Here is a 7021-nt window from a genome sequence, read left to right as displayed (position 1 = left end):
CCTTAAAGGGTGTTATTTCGAACTTGTCGAAATGGTAACCCGTCGTCATTCGATCGAGGTCGAACTCTTCTTTTTTTGTGAAGGCCCCTGGCCTTAAAGGGTGTTATTTTGAACTTATCGAAATTGTATCCCATCACCGTTCGATCGAGGTCGAGCTCTTCTTTTTGGCGAAGGCCCCTAACCTTAAAGTGTGTTATTTCGAACTTATCGAAATGGTAACCCGTCGTCGTTCGATTGAGGTCGAACTCTTCTTTTTGGCGAAGGTCGCTGGCCTTAAAGGGTGTTATTTCAAACTTATCGAAATAGTAACCCGTTGTCAGTCCCAGTTTTTGGAGAGCTAGATATCTTACGAGAGAGTACCAGTCCGTTTGGCAGTGCTTGCAACGGAGGGTGCAATGTTGGAGAATGTGGAACGTTGCTATTTTTCTTAGGTTCGCTTTGCGCACGGATTCTAGTTCCCTTGTCTGGCGCTTGTCTAGCTCGGAGGTATCGTTTGTGGGAGGTATCACAGTTGTTTTGCAGTGGTTTTTCGTTCTTTAATTGTGATATTTCTTTATTCGTTTGCCTGCACGGCCGTTGTGTTCTTACTTGAGCATAGATTAGGAGGCAAGTTAGAATGAAACTTTTACTGCCCCCGTCCGATCGTCCGATGGGAGAGAACTGATTGGTAATGTCGTTCGCCTTGTTTGGCGTATCGATGGTAGATGGGGCAAAGGTTTCTAAGCTTGATAATTTCGCTCGGCTCTCCTTCCCTTGTTGCGCTGCTCCTTTGTCTCGTGTGGGTTGGATCTTCTCTTCGCGCTCCTTTTGGTGAGTGATTGTATTTCTTGTCTTTGATCTGGGAGAGACTAGGAAATTTCACTAAGAAATCCTCACAGATGGCACCAAATTGTTTGACTCAAAAGATATTGAAATCTTTTTGAACAAATCAATCGAAGATGAAGGGGTGAATCTTAGTCAGACATAATAAATTTCAGATCAAAGAGCTAGCAGTGTGGATCATACTTAGGATGAAGGAAATATAAATGATCTTATTGAGATTCAACATTGTGTCTCCCATCAATCGATGAGGAGACCACTTTATATGTTTCCTAGAGATTCACTCTTTTCAATCAAGAAAACTAGAAGAGAGCTTTTCAGCTTTAGAAGGAGATAGGAGAAGCATGCCCCCCTTGTTGAAAGCTTTCCATGACTATATATAGTCATGGCACCATTGCCCTTTGCGCGGCTCGACGTCCTTTTGCCTCCAATGTGTCTTAGTCGTACTTTTAGACGCCGTTTTTACCGACTCGTCGGATGTCATGAAGGAGATATAGAGTGGGCTATATTAACTTTCGCTGTCTGGTTACTTAGGCGGGGCGTCGGTCAACTTGGTCACGACGGTCAGATTTTGACAAATACAGTTACTGTTATAAGTAAAAAGCTGTTATAGAAAGGTTAAATATAACTTAATAAATCAGTTCTAAAGAAAACTTGGTTTTTATAGTGAATGATTGTTATATAGGGACTGTTATAGAAAGGTGTGACTGTATACGTAAATGATTGCGAGTTAATTTGTGTTGATATTGTTTTTAATACAAGTGATATGGATTGAGTTTTTAGTGAAGTTAAATAGTTAACTCACTTCGTAAGCAAGTGCAAATTTTTAGACTGAGATTGCTTGAAGCTCGTTATTAAAACTAAAGGATTAGTTTTACTTAATTCGAGGATGATTAATATTAATGTATTTTATCAAATAACGAGTTGTGATACCTTGTAGTCTACGTAAAAGTGGCCGCATACTTATTAAAGTTATCAACTATCATCACTTATACGTATGAGTTTAATTAATGGAGTTTGTAACTTGTGCATGTTCTCTCGTGTACTCTCTCCGTTTACTTTTATTTGTTCACTTCCAACTTTTTACGCCCCTTAAAACATAACAATTGTAGTATATAATTTACCATATAACCCCTCATAATAATAGCATTTCAACAAGTCTTGAAAAATAATTTTGAAAATGAACAATTAATGACAAGGGTAAAACATGAAGGAAAAAAAAGATTGTCTTTCTCTTAATTAGTATAATGGACAAATAAAAGTAAAAATGTATTTTTAGTATAGTGAAAAAGTAAAAGTGAAAATGTATTTTTAGTATAGTGAAAAAGTAAAAGTGAACTAAAGGACTACTTATTTACATTTTGGACAAATACTTAGTACTTCCCCGGACCATTTTAATTGGTTTTTTGATCTTTTTTTGTGGTCTACAATATTTGATTTTTTAAAATAACAAAAAGGAATTAACTTTTTTTTCAAAGTTGCCTTAGAAGTAAAGAGTCTAGACGGGTTTGTTATATTTCTAATAAATAAATTAATGTTAATATTATCAATTTCATTACTAATTAACACTAAAAGTTGATTTCCTTAATAGGTGTAAAAACAGTCAAAAAAATCAATTAAAGTAGACCGACAAAAATAGTAATATTTATTTGTCATTCCAGAGATTCTAGGTCACATATTTGACTCCTACTCGGGCGGAATTAGGGATGTAATTTTAACTCACTCGGTCGGAAAATTATAATGTATATATAAGATTGTAATTTTTTATTTTATAATAGGAGATATTGAAATTTTTAGCGTCTTAGCATCTTAATTTGTTAATATTTTGAATCATCGTACCTTAGCCAAAATTAAGGTTGAGTTATACCTATACTGTCAGTCAAACTTTCCTTCCAAAACATGATCTTTTTATATTTTTAAACATTTTAGAATGTTTGTTACCATTTTACTAATTCTATAATTATTTTATTCAACTTTAATTTACATATTTGTAAAACCAAACAAATGTTGTGATATTTATTCTTTCAAACTGACCTTAAATTCCACTATTACTCTTATATTTTAATTTCTTCACCACTACTAATAGTTTGTAATAATACATTATATTTGTTCTGAACTCCATGTCTAATCAAATCGAATCGATCACATAAAATAATACTAAAGCAAGTACTAATTATCTGTTTATCTGTCTTATTATTTTAACTTACATAATTGATGTGCGTAAATGATTCGGGAAATGGAAAAATTTATCTTTTACTATGAGAAAAAAATTTAAGTTTATCCCCTATTATACGTTATGTCTAAAGATACTCTCGCTATTATATAATTGGTTCAAATATAACTCTTTTTCGGGTTGTCCAAAATGGACGCCCTATCTCATATACCATTGGCATTTTCGGCGGATCAAAATGAACTAAGTCAATATGAGCCGAGTTCAAAAATGAGTGGGTCAATGAGCGGCGACCCAACCTTGGGCAAGTGGGAGGGTTGAATGGATTTGGACTTAAATTATCATCCCTGCACTGACATTTTGATCACGTGGCATGCTACCTCACAGTCCCAACCCATTTTACCCCTTCCTTTCACTTCTTCTTTCACCACTAATACCTCCTACCCCTTCACCACTAGTGCCGCCATCAACATCACCATGACCGCCACCATTTTCACCATCTCTATTCAGTGGCGGATGTAGGGTATATTCATTGTATTTTCGGGAACCCAGTAACTTTTGCATAAACCCTGTATTTTTATTAAAAAATTTATTAAATATCAATAAATATATAAGCGTGAACCCAGTTATTATTGTATATTAATTTGATATTACAATAGGAACCCATAAACTTCCAATCCTGGATCCGCCCCTGTCTCTATCTTTCTCCCTAAAATTTCGCAAGTGTTCTTTTCTTTTCCTAATATTACATTTCTTACATAAGGTAAACTCGATTCTATTTTAAAATAGAGGGATAAATTTGACTCTTTCCTAAATTATTTCATCCCTTTTGGGAAAGTGTAAAATTCAATTTATCCATACAAACTCAGGAGGAGAGAAGCAAAGTATTAAAAATGAATTCCATGCATGTGCAAGTCTGAATTGAAGGGCCAGAGAGTCCTCAAGACGTAAGGAATGTACATTTTTTATTCAATCACATTTAAATAACTATAAAAATGCTGAAAAAATATTCTCTCAATCAATGGAATAATATTTGCAGTACTTTATATTCTAATTTCTTATAGCTACAAAAATATGTACTCTAGTTTTTTTTTTCCCTCTCATTATTAGGTGTTTGCTTAAGAAACAACTTAATGTTCTTAGGACCCGTTTGTCCATAAATAATTTTTTCCTTTTTTCGATTTGTTTCTTTCAAGAACATGTTTTTTCATAAAATTTTGGAAGTTTTTGAAAAAAATTCGAAAATAAGTTTTTCAAAAAAAAAACTCAAATTTTTTTGTCCCCCACTAACAAAATTGCAATATTTATTCAAGTAAAATGCATTGTTCAAATATAATTTTAAATATCATTTTCAACTCAATTTCAAATACAATTTTTTTCAAAAATTACTATTTTATGTCCAAACGCCTACTTAATATTGGCGCACAATTTTTTATTTTTCCCCCCTCTTTTTGCCTCTTTTAGTTGAGGGACCCATTTTAGTGGTTGGACTAAATTATTGATATTATGAGGAGTCGCCGCAGGCAAAACTCGTTTAATATTATTATTTGTCCAATTCCTTTTGGAATTCTTTTTCGTTTTTTTCCTCTTAGTTAAAATAAAGTCCATTAAAAATTAGCAAAAAGTTAACATGCCGTACAAAGAAAATTATAAATTAAATATAGATGATAAGGTGAATGTCTATTAACAATTTGCTAAAGATTCTTCATTTTTTCATCTTCCTATTATTCAATCATATAATTCTCCCCTTATTTAATCATATGATCCTTAAACAATAGAGTAAAACAAATAAATTATTAGCTAAAAGAAGAATCAAAATGTCGTATGTAGACGTTGGGCTTGTCTTATTTTCCGTATCATTGTGTAAGGTTTGTATTTTTTGTCGTCATTTTATTTTAACAAAAGCTTTAATTAGACAAGAATTGGTAAAATCATTAATAATAGATGACAAAATTTATATATACGACAATATAATTTTTTTTTTGTACTATTAGGTAATTCGAGAAATATTATAGGCAACCCTTTATAAAAATTGAATATATAATCTTTATTTAATGAAAAGAGTGCGGTATAATTAAAATGAATGAAATACGACATTAGGGCCTGATAATTATCTCGTAAAATTAGTTTTTATTAATTTCTTTTTATGTAAAAGAAGAACATTTCATTCACATACCTTGTTCCATGTTTCCGTACTTGTCAATCAAATTGGAAAGTCGTTGAATATTCACTTAATTTCCTTAATTATTCGAGCTTGGATAACAATATTTCCTTCACCGTTCGAATAAGATAAAGTATTCCTGTAATTTCAAAACCAATGAAAAAACCTTATTCGCTCACAATGTTACTCTAAAAGAAGCACTACTCACAAAATGGATGTATCCGTTTCAAATTAGATGAGATACTTACCTTTTTAGTCTGTTCCAAAATAAATAACACACTTCTAAATTTGGAAATAATTCAACTTTAAACTGTTCATTTTACCCTTAATGAGAAACTTTTATAATCATACAAATGTCATGTTCCCGCAAAGCTTTTATCCTTAAGCTTTTAAAACCACAAGTTTCAAAAGTCTTTGTTTTTTCCTTAAACTCTGTGCCGATACAAACTACCTCATCTAAATTGAAACGGAGGAAGTATTAGTTAAACATATTTAAGTGAAAGACGAATTTATAAATGCCACATATTTTGGGGAAAGTGCATGGTTAGCCACTAATAATACATGTATTTACTTTTAAGCCAATGTTTAAAATGTCTTTAGTCTTTAACCACTGCTTTAATAAATTTTAAATGCCCGAACATAAATACCCTTCTGCTCGTGTCCTTAACTTTTGAACTTGTAACTGTAAGTTCATGTCCATAACGTAGCAGAAAACCAAACATTATTTGTTCCCTATCTTAAAGTCAATTACAATAACACCCTACTTAAAGCAGCATGTAATGATTTGCATTAAGGATTCCATTTAATGCATTTTATGATCGTTGGCATAATATTTTTTCGAGATTCTTGTCTTTTAAGTTACTAATTTTTAAAATTAATAATTTATATATATTCAATAAATTTCGTAACTATTGGATTCGACTTAACCTAAAAGCTAGCTCTGGTCAACTCTGAAAAGAATTTCCTCTTCAATTTTGACACTTTGGAATGTTTCGTTTTCCATTGATATTGATGTGCTGGAACCACTCTGTATATCATCAATTACAACTTAGGAGAATTGAAGGTCATTTTCTGTTTATTTTTTTCTTCTTAAATTGTGTATGTAGCTTTGAGATCAAGATACATTTATTTAATAGGTGGAGCTAACGTCAATCTTTAAATTCAAAGATTAAAAATACAATGTGAAATTTACTCTCTCTTTTTGGCTTTGTTTCCTCTCCAAAGCAAAATAATATTCCCTTTAGCTTTCGGGGCTTTACTTAGATGTAATAATTCAAAACATGAGATGTGAGTTAAGCTGATGTCACGAATTTAAATAATAATAATAATAATAATAATACAAATAAAAATTTGAAATATTTAAATAAATAAAATCTATATTTTATTAAATTTTGAACCATATATCACTAAACAACAAAAATATATTAAATACAATGCACTATTCCATTTATCGAAGAAAATGGCTCAAAAAATAGAAGGAGCAAGATGTCAAATTGAATGACCCACACGCAAAATGAACGATTTCTAGAATGGAAATCGTGATTCGAAAGAGAGAAGAGAGAGCATGAGAGATAAAATTCTAGAAACATGTATTTTATTATCTGATCAGTTTTTGAAATGTACGAAGTCTCCCCTTTTATATTTTCTGGAAATAAAATAATAAAATGAAAAAATAAAAATACAATTACATATCTGATTTACAGCTAACTACATTGGGCTACAATTAACTACACTATGTTGGGCCTTCACTTGATATTGTGTCTGGCTCTAAATCTAATCCTCTATCGCTAACACCCCCCTCAAGCAGGTGGGTGAGAGAACTCCCAGCTTGCGAAGGAGAAAAAGAGGTTGAATATCGGGTAAGGCCTTAG

Source organism: Nicotiana tabacum, chromosome 11, assembly GCF_000715075.1.
Source record: "Nicotiana tabacum cultivar K326 chromosome 11, ASM71507v2, whole genome shotgun sequence".
Lineage (NCBI taxonomy): Eukaryota > Viridiplantae > Streptophyta > Magnoliopsida > Solanales > Solanaceae > Nicotiana > Nicotiana tabacum.
The sequence above is the reverse complement of the archived record's forward strand: the minus strand, read 5'-3'. Positions refer to the sequence as shown.